At 35.1% G+C, this 22612-nt stretch overlaps 1 pseudogene across 1 annotated transcript; it reads right to left on the bottom strand.

The window, feature by feature from the left end:
* Positions 1–6027: 6027 nt before the first annotated feature.
* LOC145677853 (glucose dehydrogenase [FAD, quinone] pseudogene) lies at positions 6028–22193 on the bottom strand (annotated as a pseudogene). The gene is made up of 2 exons (XR_014130060.1): positions 22002–22193; positions 6028–11017 (listed from the first exon to the last, which is right to left on the bottom strand). The product of XR_014130060.1 is annotated as a glucose dehydrogenase [FAD, quinone] pseudogene (transcript).
* Positions 22194–22612: the final 419 nt, after the last annotated feature.

Below are 22612 nucleotides of genomic sequence, written 5' to 3'. Positions count from 1 at the left end.
GGTAACCAGAACTCAACTTCAAAAATACGTAGGGAGCTAAATTTATTTTAGTCAGTCAGAAAAATAAGTGGCCCTAGGCTAGATCTGCCACTGCGTGGGATCCTGCAAAAAACTTAAATATTTGATTTTTAAAAAACGACGGTGTCTCTCTAGTTTCATAACTGATTGTCTCATATGCTGCGTGAGAATGAAACACAGTACTTACCTAGAAACTAGCGGCGGTTCATCAGGGAAGTTACATCGGTAAATATGTAAATTTTTTCACTGTAAGCTAAGGGAGAGAGTCTCACACGCATCAGAAAGCTGTATTACAACATTAGTTCATTAGGCAAATTTTCGTCTCTTGAAGGATGAAATTTAATTTTTATGGATGTCATTTCCCTCAAGAGCCGCCATTAATTGTTATGATTTATCCTATTTTTCGAATGGGCGTGATTTTTTAAAAATAAATATACTGATGTGATACTGTAATCATTACTAGTGTATTAGATGTTTCTTCACAGTTAAAATAATCTTAAAGTTTTCAACAAGAATGCTTTATGTAATGACTAAAGTTAACTCACATTCAATTCTAACCTCTTTCACTTTGTAAGGTGCTAAAAGACCAAATTAATTTTCTGTTGGTAACTTTTCAGTGCATCGTTGTAGAAAATGTCTGTATTTGTGATTGGATCTGTTCATATGTTGATTAAAGTAGTGTTTTGATGGCATTTTAATACTTACTATAAGCAGTGTTGGGTAAGTTACTTGTAAAAATGTAACGCGTTACAAGTTACTTTACTTTCTCTTAAAATGTAACGCGTTAGTAACGCGTTACTTGTCCCCCAAAAGTAACTGTTACTTTACTTCGAAAGTAACGCGTTACTAACGCGTTACTTTTAGGTCCGAAATTTTAAAAAATGTGAAAAAAAATTATGACTTCAATTTTCCATACTACCATTACTACCGCTATTATTATTATTATTATTATTATTATTATTATTATTATTATTATTATTATTATTATTATTATTATTATTATTATAACAACACTGCATATAAAGAGAAAGATAGGTGGTTTGTATTTGAATACTAAAAAACCAGTTGATTGCCAACCTCGGTAGTCGTGAGGTCTAGGAATTAAGGACATTGTTCACGAGCTTCTAAGTTTGGGTTGAGGGTCTAGGTTAAGTATTCGGGCTCGAGCCAAACACTGTTAAAAGTTAAAGGGCATGGCCAAATATCTTCAAAACTGCTAGGCTCGGGTTTAGAATTGTCAACGACTCGAGCAGCTCGGCTCACAGCTCATTCACTATCGACCCGAACCAAGAAGTAAGCGGAGCCAACAGCTCACCCAAACGACTCGGCAAGAGCTCTCGGCTCAGTTGAGCCGAACCGAGCACATGGCTCATCCCCACCAAGCCAGCTCGAGCCGATGGTTCACCCCAAGTGAGCCGGCTCGAGCCATCTTCTCAGTTGAGCCGAGCAGAGCTGAGCTTGTTATAAAACATCTCTTGTGGTCTCGTTATCGAGACGAGACGAGATGCGAGCCGTGTCCCCTCTCGTGAGCAACACTAAAAGTATTCCATATTACTGTTTAGCTTACATTTCTCATGGCTTTCGTTTTCCAGTGTAATCAGACCATGATTTCAAGACGACTTAAAACGAACGAGCCATTTATCAAACTCGACTGGACTCGAAACTCGACGCGAAAAACTGAATCGGCTCGGAACTCGACTCGAGGATATTACCCTTGACTTGACTCGAAACTCGACTTCAATTCGAGTCGATTCGAGTTTTAGCTTGACTCGTGCTCATCCCTATATGTTAGAAAAAATGGTTGCTTATTATTATTCTGTTAAACTAATTATATAATAATAACAATGTTGCTATGTAAAATTAAAAATAAAGAGTATACTGTAGAGAAACATTACACTACTCCATAATCAACGGGACTCTAGTATAAGCAAACTGATCTGAAAGAACTCGAATATTACATACCATCAGCAAACTATTTTCTAGTAATAAAGTAGGCCTGCTCATCAGAACACAGTTTATTCATATTAACACCTTACTGTAAATCGTTAATTATGGCACCCTAGTTGTTGATAAATATTTTCCGCCGGGGCACTTCAGACACTTTACTTTTAAATTCTGTCCACCATCATCCTTAGCTCCTAAGAAAAAAGTATTCTTTCAAATGTTCGAAGGGTAAAATATTTTAATAAAAAACAATACCAATCAAAGTAAAATAGTTGCACTCCTAGTTCACTCACTGAATGTATTGATTTGGAGCTGTCAAAATCTACAACAAAATCTTCCAGGTGTTTGCAATCAGTACACGTGATTTCCCTAAGGCTGTCCTCATCTTCAAAAAACAGCAAGTGGCACTACGAACTTATCTGTTTCTGTGTGTGTCTGTGACTGTCGGTCACTGACATACGTAGTTCATGCTCGATTGTTTCATTCTGAGAAATTCACTTACAGGAAAGAAACATTTGTTTCCGAAAAAAAATACATATATTGTAGTTACTCATCCGAAATGTAACGCGAAAAAAGTAACGCAAACTAAGTACGTTACTTAAAAATTTGTAACGCGTTACCGTTACAGTTACTTTTGAAAAAATGTAACGCGTTACTAGGAAACGTTACTTAAAAAGTAACGCGTTACAAGTAACGCGTTACTTGCGTTACGTTACTTCCCAACACTGACTATAAGTAACTCCTTGTAAGAAACACTTTCTCCTTAGCGAACAGTTTCCATTTCACTAGAGTAAAATACCTTGTTATTGAGTGAATAACCGGAGCAGAACTCATACGGTACACGTCCTTTCATTTGACTCTCTTCAGACGTTGAACGTCTACTTATTTGTGTCTTTTCAATCATTTGGAAAAACAAAACACGTGCATAGAATGAACTGATGTTCAAAACAAGATGAGTTTTCTTAATCTTGTGGATGACGAATCAATAATGCAAGATTGAAGATGCATGACCTTCATTGTCGTTGTAAACTGCAGTTCATACTGACAAAGCACCTTCGTTATGATGTAAGTTATTTTTATGAGTGGTGTTATTCTTGTGAAAGAGACAAATCTTTTCTCTGTTAGTTTTTAAATTAGAAGTGTTGAGTACGTATGCATTTTTTTTAGCTCATTAATTTATAAGAGAAATTAATTTATTTCTGTTTTCTCTGAAATCACGCATTTTAATGATGTGATTTTAATGCTTTTTTTTTCCTTAACTGTAGATAACTATCCCTTGCGTTTTCAAATTGAAGTTGCATTATGTGTAAATTTAATATTACTTCAATAAATTAAATTTGATTATAAAATGTCAAAAATTAGATATACTCTGATACCTTGGAATACGAACTTAATACGTTCTGTTCAAGTTCCAAGACAAGGTTCTTCCCTTTAAAATAATAAAAGGGTATCAATTCCTTCCAGGGTCCCACGATCTCGAACAATTTTAACAGTAAATGCACTAAATTTTAAAGTAAAAATATCAACAAATAAAAACAATATAAGTACTTATTATATACCAAATTATGTGTGTGTGTTATCAGATGTTCGCACAGAGCGGAAAGACCTAGATCCACAAAATATGGTACGTAAGTAGACCTTCGCCAGATCTAATTCTGTACAAAGTCATTTTCTTGATTTTTGGCTTGGGTGGTAGTGAAAATGTATGCGAGAACATGTGCACGTTTCTGTGGTTTGTACGAGTGACTTCTGTTTATGCAACCCTCATTACATCAAGTTTATGCGGGCTTACATAACAACAGAGGATAGCCACCGGGAAATATAGTAAAATTAATTAAAAGTGTAAAATTGTGTTATATTCAAACATTTCTTGCAGTTATTAGTGTATTTCTTGTGAACATTATATTGTACGAGTTGTATTTTACCAGAAACTATTATTCGCTTCGTCCGAGTAGTTCTACAGAGTGTATAAAACGCTACTACTCACATACCAGTACAGATAGGCTGGTTGTTCTTTATATATATATATATCGTTTCTGTAAGGGGCGGCTTTAGAATTTTAACTTTGGGTAGGCCCGCTCCGACACTCACCACGGTGTATGAATAGATATACACATTTGATTGATTAATGACAGTAGGAAATTACTTTTACAGTAGTGATTGATGCTATTTGCTAATTAATTGTCTACCATTAATATAAACAATGGAAAATATATGTACTCTTTATTGTATCTTTTATCTTTTAAATATTTTCTAAAATTTTTGGGTAATCCCGTGCCTACCCAGCCTACCCACTAAAACCGCCACTGCCCGAGGCCACGTGCACCAAAGACACGCAGTAGCAACTTGATCAGTGGCGAGGGTTTAGTGTTGGGTATTAAGTTCAATTATAAATAGATATTATTTCTTTTATCTCCCTTAGAAACGTATAGCTTCATGTCAAGTGAAGAGCCATTGTAGTGTAGTCAGTGAAGCGTCCCGGAAGTTTTCTTATGCCACCCTCGTCACCGTGCGACTCTAAGATTCATTTTTTTTTTTTTTTTTTTTTTTTGTGAAATGAGTATATAGGACTATCTGAGTAAGTAAAGGCGGCCGAAGCCTGCATCACCTCCACTATGTGCCGAAATTAGAAAAGTGTGTGAGCCTTCACCTCCAAATAGCCTGTGGGTCCATTTGACTTGTTCCGTATGGGCTCCATCCGTGTCAAGTGAAAAAGTATTAAATAGTCAATCAAGGAAAAATTTCTACAACACTGGTAGAGCTTTCAAATAATTTCTCATGATAGACCGGAATAGTTGTAATAGATATTCCGTCCTGGAATATTTCTTCCTGGGAAGAAGAATACGAACTTCTGGAGTGACATGGATGGATATAGATTATACGCTTTGATTTGTTGGTTGCTTTAAAATTTAGCGTTGCTTAGAGCACCAAGACTTGGGTCCACGAAACTTGAGTCTCCAGTTTAAGACGTAATCTGGAACACCGTAATACGTTCAAAGTTTTAAGGCTCGCCCAGTGGGATTCGAACCCAGGACTCCTTGCATCGAAAGCACGTGCGTTCAGCCACTAAGTCAGTGTGGATCGCTACTACTACTTACTACTACTAATACAACAACAACAACTACTACTACTACTACGAATAATAATAATAATAATAATAATAATAATAATAATAATAATAATAATAATAATAGAATTACTTTCTTGTATTACCTTATAAAACTTCTGCGACACAAGTGTGCCTTCTATATAATATTAAGATTTATTGTGTATCCTTTCTTTATAAGACAAAATAAAGAAATTATATATATATATATGTAATAATTAAAAAGAGAATAAAGTGTATCTCAATTCTTTTGAAGCTTGTTTTCCATTATCACCTTTTGTAGAAAATCAAGTATTTAATTTCACTTTCCACTTTCATTTAAGTTTCATATAACACATTTTCAGCAAGAAAGAAAGTTTCAAATGTAATTCCATTAAGCAAATATAATTGTAAAGCATAACATTATAAAATAAAATAATTATTATGAAACACGTCTTTTCGTATGCTGTGCGGAGTGTACGCTTTATGATTTAGCGTGTTTCTCATTCGATAGTTTGAGCTTGCTCGTGGCTAAGCAGTTAGGATACGGAGCCTTGGCGTGAGTGACCCGGATTCGATTTCCGGCGGGAGCTCATGTGGTTCGGATTCCACGTTAAGCTATAGATCCACGTCTCATATAGCTTCGCTGCTGAAAGGAGCGCTAAACTGTAAATCAATTCAACTCAACTCATTCGATAGTTAGCAAATCCCTGGCACGTGACACTCGCCCTCGCTCGAAACACTGGTGAAACAACGCTTAGGAGCTTAAACACACGAAACTGCTCAAATATTTCAGATTTGATTATCCCTGGTATACATTAGTCTTTAGGAACCATTGTTTTCTTTTTCTTTCTTTCTTTTTCTTAATGACAGGGTTTTAATCACTAGTGAGGTGGGCTAGCTGTGAAAACTCATGTCCGACTCTGTTTACTTTTTTTTCATTTTTAGGTAAAATAAAAAACCCAAAATTAAACTTCTCAATTAACAATTTTTATTTTCTTATTTCTTTCTTCCGAAAGTTCGTACAATCTCACATAACCAGTCATGTGTATTTCAATTGAGGAAAAGGTAAAAATTCCCAGAAATACACATTTAGCACTTAATATGAAGGCAGGCCATAAATTGGAAGCAATTATAAACATTAAGATGTAATAAGAGCAAACTTAGAAGAAGGATGTGAAGGTTCAGATCTCCACAAGACTCTGTAATTTATACTGCTTGAAATTAAAGTTTACACATACATAAAATTGAACATAGGTCATGCGTACTTTCCAGAAGTGAAATACATTGTGAAGAATAATCCAACTGATCCCATTCAACCAATAATAATTATAATAGTGCTTGACGCTTTATCTTGTGATTGCTGTGTAATGACACAACTCAATAAATGTCAATTTTTCACTTTATATTTAGGAACTATTTTACGCATAGAAAAAAGAATATATATTATTTCAAAAACCATTAATTCACTTATCAGTTTTAGAGTATAGTGTTGGAGCAGATTTAGAATATAGCTGTAAAATTATTTGATATTTTATTATTAATTTGCAATCTTTCTCAATATATTATTAATTTATACAATAATTATTTGATTTTTTTTTTTTTTTTTTACCTATGTGAATGGTTATTTCTACGGTATATCCAGAGAAAGAATTATCAGTCAGTAAACCTAAATAAACCATGCAACTCGATTAGGTTACTGGATCTGATATGTTTTGATGGACATGAGGAAATAGAAGAAGAAAAACTTTGAAAGAAAACAGAAAATAAAATCTCAAAAACGCAATAAGAGATATTAGTATTTTGTGTGTAGAGAAACCACAAGCAAGCGAAAGTTGAAAATGGTATGTCATTTCCAGAAAGCAGTGAAACAGCTTTCTAGCACAGAACTGGAAATGAAGTAAATAGAAATTTGAGAAAGATCTTTTACTTTAGTTAAATATATATATATATATATCGAGTAAGATTTTTATTCGAAGGCATTTTCTAGCGTTCTACCATAGAGTTGTTACCATCGGTGATCGGTTAAGGGACTCAAACAGTTTCTTTCCGAGTAAAGGACTTAGAAGAATGAAGATGGCGAAGATAATTTTCCCAACATCAATATTAGACGTCAAATCTACATCCATGCTACTATCCAAGTTGGAACAGACCTAAACACCCATAGAAAACAGATCCAACTTAAAGGTATTCAACATGATCATGGATGATATCCTTTTGATAGGTTCAGCTCTATGCACTATTCAGAAGAGCTATATATCATATTTGATGGATGAATAAAATTTCAATGTGATTCAGTTATATGATTATCGTAGGTTATACTGACTTAGATTTATTAGAATATTATATAATATGAAAACATTACTTCAAGTATCTTCGACATTGGGTTATTAGATTAGCTAAATCAGAAATATCAGTAATGTAGTTTCGAAAAGACAAGAATGAAAAATATAATTTCAATTACCAAAAAAAAAAAAAAAAATTTAATTATAAGAAAATGAATAATATAAGGAGCTAAACCTATCAGAATATCATCCATGATCGGGTTGGGTTCTTGAGTTACGTCTGTCCTCCATGTGTACTTAAGTCTGTTCAACTTGCATAGTAGTATGGATACAGAGTTGACTTCTAGTATTGTAGATGTTGAAAAGAATGTTTTCACTATCTTCATTTGATAGGTTCTTCTCCTTTTCTAAGTCCTTTATTTTTAAAATGCTGGTTTGAATCTATTGATGCATCACCGAAATTGCAATTTGAACTAGAAAATGCCTCCTAGTAGTTATGTTACTTGATATTTATGTTAAAGAAAAAGATACCGTAATCTAATTTCTTATTTTCTATTTACTACATTTCAGTTTTGTCTTAGAAAGTGATTTACTTTTGAAATTCTGCTTCCTTATTACTGTTTTCTAGAAGTGACACAACATTTTCACCTTTCACATATCTGTAGTTTCTTCACACAAAATACTGACACCTGCTACAATTTATTATTATTATTATTATTATTTAGTTTTTCAAAGGTTTTCTTCTCTTTTCTTATGTCCATCATAGTATGAACAAAGGTGTACACAAGCGAAACAAAAAAAAATGTCTAATTTTTATTATGAACACCAAACTTTTATAGATTCTTCAATTAGTCATTTTCGTATGTACTTTAAATCAATGACATACGTCGGCACTAAGAATGAATATGAAAATGCCCTCCTAGTTTTTACTTAAAGCTCAAATTCGTGATTTATACTCATTTTACGTTTATTTATATATTTATTATCAGTATTTGAAGCAAGATAACCTATAGGAAATATGTTTCATAATTACTGGGCTAAATCGTTCCTTTTCAGAAAAAGAAAAGAATGTGAATAAATGTCACACCTGAGTTTTATATGGTTCTTTTTTTCATTTCATGTGTACGTAAGATCTATTGGATGTTCAAAAAATTGAATCATTATTTTGGAAACACAACAGTGTGTCTTTTCTCTGGTCAGTTCTAGAGTAGACTGTTATAGTAGCGTTTGAAAATGTTTTACAAGAGTATTTTGATCTATTGCCATTCTTAAAAAAAAAAAAAAAAAAAAAAACTCATTTCGATTGTTGTAATATCTAGGAAGGATTTGCAATCTATTGATTTTAACTAATAATAAAATTTAGTGATGTTGGTTACAGCCTGTAAACTAGTGCGGTTTATGGCAGGGGTGGCCAATGCGTCGACCATGGTCTACTATACTGGTCACGTGGAAATAGCCCACGGTGGTATGTCATTCTGTCTGTACCGATCATTGTCATTGGTTTATGATTCCGTTTAGTTAACTATATAATAATAATTTCCATTTATTCCTCAAATAAAAAGCAGCTCTTAAATTTAAATAGGTTGGCCACCCCTGGCCTATGGAATGAAAAATAGATCATTTTGTTATCTAAATACTGAATACAAAATACATTCACTCCTGCAATACCAGTACGCAATTCCATGTGAAACCTCGAAAAAATGCCTTTTGCTGTGACCTTTACTAAGTGCATGCTTAGAAATTAGATATTGTTCACTATAGTATAACAGCTCACGAGATCAAAAGTTTCACTATACAACCAGAATGTATTTCAGGTTTCATTTTGCCAATAATATTTTATCATATCTGCACCCTTCTCACCAATCATAATCGTGGGAGCATTTGTGTTACCACTCACTATAGTAGGCATAATGGACGCATCGATTACCCTAAGTCCATTTACACCACGTACTCTGAGCATAGGATCCACGACAGCATTTGGGTCAGAATCAGGTCCCATTTTGCAAGTCCCTACTGGATGATACGTTGTTGATGCTATATGTAAAATAGCACAAGCCCAGTAGGCGTCAGATCGATATTCTAGAGTTTCACAGCCAGGATAGACATTTGAACTCATTTCAACTCCATGATCTTTTAGAGGTTTAGTTTCACTGAGCTTAATGACAAATTTAATACCTTCAATTAGGGTAAGAATATCGATTTCTTCATCAAAATAATTAGCATATATTAATGGTTTATCCAAAGGATTATTGCTTCGTAACAATATTTTACCCCTACTCTTTGGTCTGAGAAGAACGGGAATCATGAAAAGTAATCCTCGTTTAGAAATATCTCCAAATACGGAATTCCCAAATTCGGGTCGAAACCCGAATGCATCGATTAATATGTCAGTCATTGACGATTCGTTAGCAGATAATTTCAAAACATTAATTTGAATGTCGGGATAATCTTTCGAGGTATACTTAGTTGTAATAAATCCTGTAACTTGACTTTCCTCAAGAGTTGTTAGTGGGCCTCTTCTATGAAAAAGAAATTCATATGCTGCATCGAACAGTGCTGTGGGTGGGGCAATAGCATCCTTTGTAAATGTGAAGGTTGGTATTAATGGTAGTATATGATCCTGTAGATTTTCTCCCACTTTAAGATCTTGTATCACAGAAATGTTCATCTCCTGAAGATGCCATTCAGGACCAACGCCACTTAACATTAAAATCTGAGGTGAATTAACAGCTCCTGCAGATAAAATAACTTCTCTCCTTACCCTAACTTCATTACGACTTCCATTTTTCTCAAATTGAACTCCAATCGCTTGCTTAGTTAGCGGATCTATTAGTACTTTAGTTACATGGGAAAATTTAGATACATGAAGATTGTTTCTGGATTTGATAGGACTAAGGAAAGCTTTTGCTGTATTACATCGCGTACCGTCTCTCACTGTTCCATCCGACAAAGAGAAACCTTTCTGATCTTTACTGTTGAAGTCTTTAATCTCATATCCTAATTCTTCTGCTCCTGCCAAAATTGCATCTGCTAATGTTGAACGGTAACCAAAATCTTGCACCGTTAAGTACCCTCCCGTTGAATGATATTTTGTGTCATTAATCCTCGAAGGTGTTTTCATGTCTTCAGATTTTTTGAAGTATTTGAGTACTTCTTGATAACTCCATCCATGGTTACCCAGTGCCCCCCAGTTGCCGTAATCGCGTTTATTTCCACGAACATAAAGCATTGCGTTTATAGTGCTTGACCCACCCAAAACTTTACCACTTGGCCAATTACAACGTTGACCTATCATTCCTAAACAAGATTTTCCATCTGGCTCAGTTTGATCTTGCCAGTCTACGTCAGTCTTTTGAAGCGTATTGAAAAGGAGTGGAATGTCTGATGAAAAAGGCGGATCCCCTCCTGCTTCCAGAAGAAGAACTGTCCAATCCTCCATTTCAGATAATCTGCTTGCTACCACTGATCCAGCTGATCCAGCACCTACCACAATGAAGTCATACTCTTCGTAAAGATTAAGGACATCTGGAGGATACTCCTCTGGTTTTGCAGTATTACATTGACTGTTGGAAAGTGTTGCAATTAGATTAGTGAATAGCATTGCACTGAAACCAGTTACGTGACCAGGGCATGATTGGGCTACTGCAGGACAGGACTCCATTATTTAAAGTTGTAAAGTTCCATCCTAAAACAAAGAAAAATACATACATTGGTCATTGTTAGAATTAATAGTCGTAATAGAAAGAGAAGCAATTTGTATCCTACTCCTTTTTTTTAATAAAATAACTATTTTTATTATCTATAAAAGTTAGAATATTCTAGTCATAATATTAATCGCGTCTATGATGTAGCAAAGTGGCAGATGAGAGAATATTTTTCACTTGTATAGGTGTTCTTGGGGAATTCTCGTTTTCCTTTGATACTTACTCATATACCATAAGCGTGACATTCTTGCAGTTCGGTGATGTTGAAATTAATAATACATATTAGATACATACTATAGGTTGAGTATTTTATTTATAAAAGATTCCTCGTAGGGAAGGGGGGTGATCTGTAAAGCTACCAAATTTATACAATTTGTAAACTTTCTAGAAAAAAGTAAGATGTGGTATTCTGGAAGCTATCATCGTTGTAATAAATATATTTATAATATTCTCGCTTATTGTGTATCATTTTCCATCCGTGTTAATGGTTACTAATCTCGTTAATGTAATGTAATGTAGCCTAATAAAATTTAAGAAAATTCAAAGGCTTAAGAAAAAGTGGCTTAAGAAAGGACAAAGATTTTTTTTTTTTTCAGACTGAGAATACAGGAGTAAATGTTCTGTATCGTCAAACAATAAGACGTGTAGAAAAGAAAATTTCCTATATTTTCCCTACAAATAAATCAATGAATAGGGTAACGATAGAGGTATAATATGTTACAAATAGCCACATTAACACCGAATCTATATGTGACATCGTTCTAGAATTGGAATTTGAACCACAGTCCATATATTCTGCGTGAATAGCGGCAGTGTTATCCATATTCACTTAGCTACGAGAAAGCTCAGAAAATACACATAAAATATGTTGTAAGTCTTACTAGTGTAAGTATTAGTAACATTAAGATGTTTTTTTCTTTCTGTCTTTCTTTATATTCTTACCGGACCAAATTTTATACTTTTTCAAAGAAATAAGATTCTTCAGAGGAAGGTTTTCGAAGATTTTTTTCCTACTCCTAAAAATAAAGAGTAATGTACTGGAAGATAAAAAGCTGTTTTTCATAAAACGGTTGTAAGGAACATATTTCATAAATCAATATTTTTACGGTATTAACAACCCTATCATATGGTATTAGTCATTTTTAAAAACTCCGAAAGGAATAAGTTACTCTTATGGGATGAGTTTTATTTTCTGTCGATTGTCTTTATATTTCGTAAAATAATTTATTAATCTTCTACAATATAACATTAGTAGTTTCGCTTGAAAAATTCACACTATTTCAGGGGGTTAGTTTTGTCCCTGACTATTATCTAAAAGAACGAGTCAGACAATTTTGCTCATTTTGTATTTCACTACACTAACGATTTCTACAATGTGGCATAATAATTTATGATGAAAGAAACAAGAAGGAGCAGTTTATTCTAAGGGGAGTGATATTTTCGTTTTCTTTGGACGATTTTTCTTACAAGTGAATTGTATGATTTTGTTCAGATTTCATAAATATCTCATTAATAATCCTAGAATATGGGATGTCATTGCTCGTTCAAATATCCACAAGATGTGATTTTTCAAATATAAATTGTCCTCAAATATAGAAAATGAAATGAAATCTTTAAGTTTTACGTCCCACGATTATGGCAGCTAGACTAAAGGAGGGTGATGATGAGAAATGAATGAAAATGGTGGAATGGAGAAAGGTGGAAGGAAATGGGAGAACCCCAGGGAAACTCACGAACACAATATTTGTCCACCACAAAGCTCACTTGGCGCGAGCTGCGATCGAACCAGGGACACCACGCAACAGAGGTGAATGCTCTACCACTGAGTCACTGTGCCCCCAAAGATTCTACTAAAAATAGATCGAGAAACGCCTTCTTTCATAGTTATAAACTGCTGAAAATTAAAAAAAAAAAAAAAAAAAACACTTTTTAAACGTCCTAGCTTGAAAACTGTGGGGCCTATGGGAAGTGGATCAAGGAATTAAAGAAAAACTACTGTAGTTATGTGCTCTATCTAAATACCCATGTTTCAGAATCCTTTGGTACTAGCATAATGAATTGTATATTGAAAGATAGGCTGCTAATATGCACTTTAAGTATTAATTGAGCATTCGTTTTACCGGTACCGGACGGTTATAAAACATGGGATATTTGCATACAACGAATACTATAGTAGTTCCTGCGTAATTCCTTGATTCGCTTGCGATAAGCCCTAAAGTCTTCAAACTAGAATGTTTTAGAAAGTACGTTTTCGCGTTTTCGCTGGTTTATAACTGAATGGAGGCGTTTTTCGAGCCATGCTTATTGGAACTTTTTTTGTTTCATTTGATATAGAGTCACCTCCGGAACTTTTCCGGTGACGAGATTACCTTCCACCTGTACAGTATATGTTGTAAAACAAGCACATGTGTGTTTTACAATTTTGTCAAAGATGGCGCGGCGTGGATTATGTTAATATTTCATAATTGAATGTTTTATTAACGACTTTCTATCATAACGCATTTCTCTTGAAAACATTTATCGAGGGGCAATTGTAGTGAAATCGTTGATCATGAGAAATAAATAAATAAATTCCAGGTTTAGACGGAGTTACGTACATATTTCTAGACCTTTACATGCCTTTTTATTATTATTATTATTATTATTATTATTATTATTATTATTATTATTATTATTATTATTATTATTATTATTATTATTATTATTATTCCATCACACGAACTGACAGAATGCTTAAAAAGTGCTTAACGATTCAGTATGGTTGAAGGAAGTAATGAGATCTCCCACACGGACTGACTAGCCTGCTTATACTGAACTCATGCCCATAGTGGACAAGACAGCTGAGCTACTTTTTTTTGCATCGTATGCTATCGTTTGCACAAGCGATTTGTCTACTGGACTGAATAATTACGTGACATGCTTTATGTATTGTTTCACACCTCGTAGTCAAAGTTTCTAGGATTTTGCTTGTTGTAAAAATTATTTTCACAAATGCAGATGGGTGATCCAGATATGGATAAAATAGTCACAGAAGCAATGGCGTATGCAGAAGTTCTTAAAAGGAGAAATTCAAGCTTCCAAGTTCGTAAAATTTCAGGTGTTTATATACAGGATGGTGAGAAACTATTTTAACACACTTCGGAAGCTGATTCCCGACACCGAAACCAGCAAAAACTCCTATGGAACTTTTGTCAGTGAGGGATAGTTTCGGCGATATAAGGTGCCGAAAGCGTGGGAAAATGAATTTCAAAGGACTGTAATTCAAAAACAACGCAACGTTATAGGGAATCCCTAAGTTACTTTGGGGAATATCTTTCACACATCTTGCGGAGGTTTGAAACATACATTTTTCAATCGAGCAGGTATGACTTCGAGTGTCATGTTCTAAACCACACCCTCTTCGTTGCGTTGTTTTTGAATTACAGCCCTCTGAAATTCATTTCCCCACGCTTTCGGCACCTTATTTCGCTGAAACTATCCCTCATTGACGAAAGTTCTAGATTACTTTTTTGCTGGTTTCGGTGTCGGGAATCAGCTCCTGAAGTTTGTTCAAGTAGTTTCTTACCATCCTGCATATAGTAATATGATAAATGTTTATTTTTGCATATCGTCTCGCTGAACGGGGTTAAACTCCGAACACCCATCTTGTGGCTACGTCTGTACCCCGACAGTTTCCACACATGTTATTCCCCAAAAGTTTTTCTGCCCCTCTGCTTCTCACCACCCCAAAGAAATGAAAGCTGGTGTTATCACTGCTTTTCATTCCTAACATACGGCATGTAAATATATTTATATAACCTCCAACTGGATTTTTGTAGTGTTACTTTGATTAAAATGTGTATCCGTAGAAGTGGGAGGGGAGGAGGATTTATGCGAAAACTTGAGTTTCTCACGATCCTGCCAAGTTGAGAAAATGAAACTTGGTATATTCCTTCTCACTAATTCCTAAACTGTCCCAGCGTTTTCGAAAATTACCGTTGCAAGGAGAAAAGAGACGTTTTCTACAATTTATTTCGTCATACTGAAAGCACTGCTGCCTGTTGTTTGTTCGTGGGTTAGTTGGATTGATGATAAGTGTCCCTTTCAGCCCCGAAGCTATATGAGACATGGACCTACAGTTTAACGTGGATTCTGAACCACATGAGTTCCCGTTTGGAATCAAACCCCGGTCTCTCACACCGAAGGTGCGTACGCTAACCATATAGTAACGAGGGAGCTCGCCTATTCTTTGTAACCACATCGTGGGGAAACTGTTGAAATTTGAAATAAATTTTGAAACATAGTACCATCTTCTTGTTGCATTGACCACTGCTTCGACTAACAGTTTGTAATAATCTAGCTTGTGAGTCACAATTCGTTGCACTGATTTTGTAGACACTTCTGAATACTCTTTGACGAATTCAGTTATTGTGAACCGACGATTGGATCGCACTTTTTCGTTAATACGTTCCATCAATCGTCCATCTGAACACTAGGTTTTCTGCTATCCTAATAGTCATGAATATTTGAACACCCTTTCCGAAACTCTCTGCACAATGCCTGATTTTCCCTTCACTCAGTATTGTCGGTCCGTATCTTTGTTTCATACCAATGTGACTAACCTTGCTTACCAACAAAAATAATCGAAAGTGGATGTTCGGTAACCTAAAATGTGTGTTGGGATAATAAAGTGCATCCCTTGTCAGTTTTTCGTTTGTTTCCATCTCACGGTACGAGTTCCTTTCCGTTTAGTGTGCAGTGTTTCTTTGAGATAAAATGTTCCGAGGGGAGCACAGTTGGTACTATTCTATTTATTATATATTATAGACGTATTATTTTGGTCTCCTCCGGGGGGGCACTCTCAAAGCTCCGGGGGGCAGTACCCCCTATAAACATGTCTGGAAGAAACACTTATTGTGAACACGAAAGTGTGTTTTATAGAGTTCAGTGATCATATTGTTAACTGATTAATTTTGTGTCAGGACCAATAAATAAGGTAACTTTTAGTGACCAAGATATAAACTATGTATCTGAAATATGAAGTTACTGTTTTTCGGAAGGTTACTGTAAATAGCAGTACGTATTAATAAAACATCGGGTGAAAGATTATTATCAATATGTATGAGTGTAACAATGAAGATGAATTAATTTTCTCAAATATTCTTTTAGTTACGCTCGACTTTTCATGAGAAATGATAGTCATGTGTCGTATCAAGGAAAAATAACTTTCTCATACTAAGAGACAAAGGTTTATGACTCATTTATGGTTTACGAATGTTAAGTAATTTTCAGAAGTTCATAAAAGATAATATGTTTCTAACGGTGCACTTAAATTATGATTTCTCTTCCGAACAAAAATAAATAAATATGTTTAATCATTCTACATTCGCTAAAACAAATGGTATTATGACTATGTACTTTTGAGAAGCGATATAGCCTACAAATTTCGTTTGTTACTTGTAGGCTTATGTACGCAATTCTATATTAAAGTGTAGCTTACAGATCTGTTCGGTCTGTTGAGGGGCACGGTGACTCAGTGGTACAGTGCTTACCTCTGGTGACTGGGGTCCCTGGTTCGATTCCCGTTCAAGTAAGTTTGTGGTGGACAATATCGTGTCCGTGGGTTTTCTCGAGGTACTCCAGTTTCCTCCTACATTCTCATTCCACCAATTCATTCACTTGCCTTAATCATTTCGTCTCTCGTAGACTAAAGGGCATAATAGTGGAATATTAAACTGAAATATTTCCTTTAATTTCATTTCATGTTCAGTCTGTTACGAGGGTCATTCATAAAATTTTGCAAGTGACCTTGCAAAATTCACATTGTGAAATATACTGAAATATTTACATTTACAACCCTTCAAAGTACTCTCAATCATATTCCAAACCTCTTCGGAGGCTCTAAAACCATTGTTCAAAGGCAGCACGGTACTCCGATCGAAGTATTGTCAGGAGAGCTGAATGTATAGCTTCGGCGAGGTCTTACACTCTCTTAAAAGGCTTTCCAACGATGACACTTCACTCGAGTAAACAACTAGAAGTCATATGGTGAAAGGTTGGGACTGTAGGGTGGATGTTCAAGGATCTGAATTTTGTCATCATTCAGGTTTCCTACAATTAAATATTGTGAGCCGACGCATTGTCATGTAAAAGCAGCATCCTTGAAGTTACTGTCTTTGGACGTCTTAGTCTGACTTCTGTAATGAAAGCATTGGCTGGTCCTTCGTTTTCAATAAAATTATAAAATTCGCCTTAGAGATTTAAAATCTTGTCTCAGAACAACAGGTCTTGGATCTCTTTCATCGAATCACATGTAGTTCTAAGTTTGTTCCGGGTGGTGTAATAGAAAACCAACTTTCATCACCAGTGCGTATGTCCCCAGGTCGTTTGGACCATAGTAGTTCATAGTCGGTTGGAATATAGTGAGCAATTTGCCGCACATTTCTTCCTCTTCACCTTCAGATCATTAGTAAGAGAATAAGAAACCCATTTTGCACAAATCTTCCTGATATTCAAATGTGGTGAAGTATCGTGTCAGTACTACCAACACTAATGCCAACATATATAATTAAGATGTCCACGATGATATGGCAGTTGTCTTCCACCAACTGCCTCGCCCTGTGAATTGGTCTCTCGTCCATAGGTTCCCGAGGTCGGTCAAACCGAGGATCATCTTTTAAACTCTCCCTCCCCTGCTCAAATGATCGAATCCGTGTTGTAATAGTGTTCAATGACTCACCATAAACTACTTTCGAGTCCTCGTTCACTTTGTGTAACATGTGTAAATGTAAAACCGAACGTTCTCCTTAGAGAACTCTATGTTTAACCACTTGCTACTATAAATAACTGATCTTACAAGTGTGTGGTGGACAACATCGTGTCCGTTTTGTTTCCTTTGGGTACTCCCGTTTCCTTTCACTTCCTCATTCCACCGATTCTTCCATGATCATTCATCGTCTCTTGCTTTAATCATCGTCTCTCTTAGCCTGAAGGGCATAATCGTGGGACGTTAAACTGAAAGATTTCATTTTATTTTGATCTTATAAACAGTGTCACCACGTCAGAAATTAGACAAATGATTTATAGAATATAGCTAAAGATGTCTAAAATCTGAAATTATGACAAAATTAATAGCTAGCAAAATTTAACAATAAAGCAAGTAGAACATTCCATAGTTATACTGTACATACTTAAATCATACTGTAATATTCTTTCTGACATTATCAAATCAAACATTTTTACCCTGAATTCACATATAAAGAATGTACAACACTTTGCTCACAATGTTGACCGGAAACATTAAACATATCCCTTGAAATATTTCCTTCGTTCACAATTCTTGCATTAATGTTGGCTATAGATGATCTAGCGCAACAAAAAGTACACAACCCGAGCCAAAATTACCCTCGAAATACTAATGCGTAATGTAACCACGCATTGAAATTAGCTATTGGAAAGTGAAATATCTTAAATCATCATTACAGTTCAAGTAAGCGAGAATGATACAAGCAATATACATGAGATACGTTTTATATTAGGAACATAAGCAAATACCACTGCACTCCTGCAGGCAGAAAAAAGTCACATTTTATTAGGATCACGCAAGTGAGACTTATAAGGTTGTAATGTTAGTACGTCCGTCCGCCCGTTACTACGCACGATAACTCTTGAATGAAAATGAATCTCTTAAATCTGTTTCGTTGAAATAGAAGCTTAAGCGATTATTTCGGCCAGGTTCGATAATAGAGTCAATTCATTAACATTTTCACGGGTAACATTGGCTTTAACAGTGGCCAGGAACGTACGCAGAATATAGGTTTTGGGGTCCGGAACCCTCGAAATCCCGACTTTCCTGTAAATTTAGCTTAACTTTAAGGATGGTTTTACAATTTTTAATGTAATTTATTCTCATTAAAATTGGAACCCCCTAAAAGCTTTGAATCCTTCCCGAAATAAATTCCTGAGTACGTGCGACGAAGGTTGTTCATATCCCAATTTTTACTACTAAAACAAAGGCAGTAGAAGTTACACATCACACCATTAGATGGCAGCAAACACCCTCAGGAGGTTGACATTTACGGGACGAAATTGAGACTTCTAACGCGTGATCCTTTTCCCTGTTTGCCAAGTTTATTTTCTCTTTATTCACATTTTTAAAGAAATTTTGGTCGACAAAATATTTGATTACCGCTAAAGACAGATGGCTAGAAAGTGGCATTTAGGAATGTATAAATAGAATGGGTCAAAATTGTAGCTAGTATCGAAACTATACTTTTACTGGCTAAACTTCATGTGAAAATAGCCAGATTTTGCCTTAAAATGACTAAATTGGTAATACTGTTTACGAGTCTGCCTAACTCACTAGTTCAGATTCGAACTTGCACTGATATGTGTTTTTATAGGCCGAAGTTTACTGAATCGTAGATTTGAAATATGTAGTAACCTTACGTAACGCCGTTTGAAAAGAAAAGTACAATAATCTTTATAATAAAAGTTGTTTATGTTGGGTTGGCAACACTGTTAATATTATGGTATTACAAAGTATGCCAGACAGTGTCACCTTGTCAATATTTGCATAGTACGAAATTTCAGAGACTTTTATGTATTAATTTAAAAGTTACAAGGACGTATGATATCAAGATACATGACCCATACTGTATTTAATACATGTATATTTATTCAAGTGCCGGTTTGGGAAAGAACACTGGGGCACTTGCTTCGTGTCGTCGAAGATTTTTCTTTTCTTTCTTTTTTTTTAAAAAAGAAAAAAACTAATGTGGTACTATGACCCAATGTATGAGCTTTTAAGTCAATGGTCAGTGATTCCTACATTTCTATCATGTGAAATTCAATCTATAACGAAATGCTTATCTGTGATAATCTCGAAGGAATTCCATTAGGATACCTTTGAGAAGTCAAAGTGTATCGTGATTTTGTGTGTGCTATTTCCATTTATCACCTATTTTAGCTACTTTTTTTTCAAATACGGGTAAAAATTATTTTTTTCTTTTTTTTCAAAAAAGAAGCTTAAATTGTTTAATATTATTAAAATTCTTTAATTAAAATAGTCTTAACTCTTGCATCCGTTCATCTAATAATTCTAGTCAGTTCCTACTTCTAGGCATTTGACTTGATAAATTATACAGATATGAATTATCCTCTATTCGTATATTTTTAGTGCTTCCCTCTGTATACACTATCTATAAATTACATTCACAATTGGATCTGTTCATGTACTGTAAGATAGTGTTATAAGATATAAACATATTCATTTGTGTGAAGAAAGCTCCCTTGCTCATTACTATAGCGCTCATCCCTAGCTGGAGGAGTCCCTGGCTCAATCCAAGCCCTATGACTATGTGGTGGACAACATTGTGACCGTCAGGTTTTTTTTTCCCCTTAATTCTCTCATTTCGTCTAGCTTTCTCATTCCATCATTCGTTCTGCAATTGTTTACATGCATTAACATTCAATATTTTAAAACTCTAAGTATAAAGATACGTGCTCAAAACAATAAAAAGAAATATAAATTTCCTTTCAAAGGGGAGTAGAATAGGGTTCACAGAAAGTACTGAGTAATAAAATGGGTCATACTTAAAAAAAAAAAAAGTTTGAGAAACGCTGCTTTAGGCTAAAGGATACAGGTGGTTAATTAAAATTCCCCTTACTTTATATCAGTAGCGATTTGGAAGGGAACCAAGATTGTTCACTTACATAAGAGTTTTACGTTTTTATTAGTATACAATTTATTAAAAAAAAAAAAAAAAAACTGTATTTCTCCAACCCAGGGTGCAGTTGCCTCCCTGCCCTCCCCAAATGACGCCACTGTTTTATATTCATAACTCAGACCAGCCGGTCCGCCGTACGCGGGTAGTTTTGGATAAAAACCATCCTAATGGCGGCGCAATGTACGCCTGTACTGACTATTCTGCTAGGACAATTTAAATACCGATGTGAGGCGATTAATAGGATAAAATCCGTATTAGTTCTTTCTTTTTTTAATAGTTGAAGGGTGTCAAAAATACTTTATAATAATACATCTATGTGAGCTATTAGAAGTTGAATAATAATGCACTTCTTAAATTGCATAATCTATAACTTTCTGATATTCTGAACTATAGTGTGTGTGATACGAAATTCACGTGAATTTTATTTTTGGATTAAAAGATCCAATATATTTCAATCAAAAATTTTCTTTTAGGCCTTATATATGGAGAACTACATATAGTATAGCCAAGCCCAAACTATCAATTAACTCAGTATGATGTGCTTATTCCGTAGAAAATACGAAAACTCGATTTAGGGGCCTTTCAAAAATTTTGCGGCCCCTGATCTAAAACCTAATTATTGGCCAAGATCGCAGTCTTTTGATCCATTTTTTTTTACCATTTCTAAAATTCTTATTTCTGTGTTTTTGTGGAATCTGTGTTAATGCTCAATCTAAGAGAACTACAAGTGCATGCCTAGCCTTCCCCGCGGTTCTAGTGACTAGCACGTGTGCCTTTGGCACGTGGTTCCGGAATCGATTCCCGGTGAGAGAGCACAGAAAATTTAATTTCATAGTCATGGACTTTCCTTAATCATCTTTCTCCTTTAGCCTAAATGTCATGACCATAGAACATTAAACCTTCAGTTCACCTCTGGTGCTAGGGTCCCGGGTTCGATCCCAGCCCCCGCCAAGTGAACTTTGTGGTGGACAAACACCGTGTGCGTGGGTTTTCGCGGAGTTCTCCCGTTTCTTCCCACTTTCTTCATTCCACCATTTCATTCATTACTGATTATCACCGTCTCCTTTAGTCTAACCGGCATATCCGTGGGACGTAAAACTCAAAGATTTCATTTAATTTTCATTAAACCTTCAAAAAAAAATCTTAAGGACTACTGTGGTCCGCTGACCAAAGTTTGAGAAATACTGCCTAAAGGATATAACCGTTAGACCTCAAATTATAGATGTATTCATTTGTAAAACCACTTATTAGTACTTACTGCAGAGAACTTTAAAAAAGCAGGTTCCATCGGCGGACAATCTTCACTTCACTACACTATACTGCTTGTTCAAGTGTGAATAGTCAGAAGAGAAAATGCAGCACTCTTGTTTTCATTGGTCACTCTTCTCACGTTATGTACTTGCTCAGTTATTGGAGCAAAACATATGGTTGTAACAAAGTAATGTGCAACAAGTTTTCACACATGAGAGGGTTTACTTGTTTCTAGACGACTAGCCAATAATTCTAGATTGAAGATTCACGACCATCACCATTGTTACTATAACTGCAGTATATGAAGACTAAATGTTTTGGTTGCGTAATTTCTTGTCAGTTGTTTCCTTGTTGTGGAAGAGGAAAATCCTCTTTTAATTTCTGATGGGCTGCTCAATCATAAATACTGTACCATAATACACAATATAACATGTATTTATTAATAGTATTTCGGATACGGTTCTGCAGCTCATTTTACAGTAAAAACAGCAGTAAAACATTAGGAGGAATTTGTATAGTCGTTGAAAAGGGCATGATTGTAAAGGTACCATTTCAGCATTCACCTGCTGAGACTGGGAAGACTGTAAAATTCTCAGTTAAGATAATTCGCTACGTGAT

The sequence above is a fragment of the Thermobia domestica genome, unplaced genomic scaffold (assembly GCF_964235325.1).
Source record: "Thermobia domestica unplaced genomic scaffold, izTheDome1.hap1.1 HAP1_SCAFFOLD_1486, whole genome shotgun sequence".
In the NCBI taxonomy this organism is placed as follows: domain Eukaryota; kingdom Metazoa; phylum Arthropoda; class Insecta; order Zygentoma; family Lepismatidae; genus Thermobia; species Thermobia domestica.
This window is presented reverse-complemented; position numbering and strand designations above follow the sequence as displayed.